This window comes from Austrofundulus limnaeus, unplaced genomic scaffold (genome assembly GCF_001266775.1).
Source record: "Austrofundulus limnaeus strain Quisiro unplaced genomic scaffold, Austrofundulus_limnaeus-1.0 Scaffold872, whole genome shotgun sequence".
Taxonomy (NCBI): Eukaryota; Metazoa; Chordata; class Actinopteri; order Cyprinodontiformes; family Rivulidae; genus Austrofundulus; species Austrofundulus limnaeus.
The window spans coordinates 1-1,089 of NW_013953274.1; the positions used below are offsets into that span (position 1 = coordinate 1).

General features: G+C 40.4%; 1 protein-coding gene across 1 annotated transcript in view; it reads left to right on the plus strand.

Annotated features, from left to right (window-relative positions):
* Nucleotides 1-46: 46 nt before the first annotated feature.
* The window catches only part of LOC106533033 (UPF0687 protein C20orf27 homolog), a gene marked incomplete in the record, with an annotated part of 9,235 nt that continues 8,192 nt past the window's right edge, over nucleotides 47-1,089 (plus strand). Inside the window, 1 exon segment of the mRNA XM_014029235.1 lies at nucleotides 47-843.

Here is a 1,089-nt window from a genome sequence, read left to right on the forward strand (position 1 = left end):
ATCAGATACTTTAAGGCTTTTACTCAAGTTATATTCCTAAGGGAGACTTCAACTTTTACCGATGTAAGTTTTTGGTAAGATACTTGTACTTTTACTCAAGTATCACTTCATGGTACTTTATTCAACTCTGGATAATACCAATAAAACTTGTGAACACAACAATCAAGCACAAAGCAGGTGTGAAGGAGCAGAAGTCCAGCTTGGTGCCTGTTTTTCTACATTCACATTGTAAAATGTTTAATATGTTTAATGTTTAATGTTTAATAAAGATGTCTCTTCTTCATCAGAGGAACATAAGAGCTGCAGTTTGTAAAACTTGGCTTTAATCAAAAACAGACAACATTAAGGCTGAACCTGACATTTCTGTCCTTCACAATAAAGTTTGTTTTGCAAATAAAACTTTTCACTTCATGAGTGAAGTTTTCTAAACAGCAGTTAAATGACAAGTTTTGATCACAAATGTGTATTTTTTTTGATGACCAATTAAAACCGGTTTCTCTCCACATTCAGCCTGAGCAGAGCCCATTGGTGGAGAGAGCTGCCTTTAAATAAAGAGTCAGTCAGAACTGACCAATCAGAGGGTGGAAACTGAGTGTTTATGTTTGGACTGACGTCATGTTTTATACAGCGGGTAAGTGCGTGAGCGAYGAGTGACATGCGTGATCTTTGTAAWGATTTTTACAGCACAGTTTATCACAGAGCTCCGGGTTCATTTAAAACGGYGACGATCACGTGACTGTCTCCACSTGGTCCCAGCAGAGCGCGAGGAGCTGCAGCATCTCTCTCCTGTCTCAAGGACAAACATGGATGGATGAGGCCGTGCTGCTCATGGTCCACCTCACGGTAGGCCTGCATGTTGTGTGTTCACTGCTGCAGCTCAGGGTGGGCAAACTGGTTTCCTGTGGTGGAAACTCCTTCTTTTAATAGTGAAAACTGGTTTTTACACTTTCACCAATTCTAACATCATGGATCCAATCCAGTTTTATTTGTAAAACACTTTAAACAATCGTAGAGCTGCACAAAATAAATTAAAACATTGAAACCAGGGATGTCCAAAGTGTGGCCCGGGGGGCATTGTGGCCCCTGAAC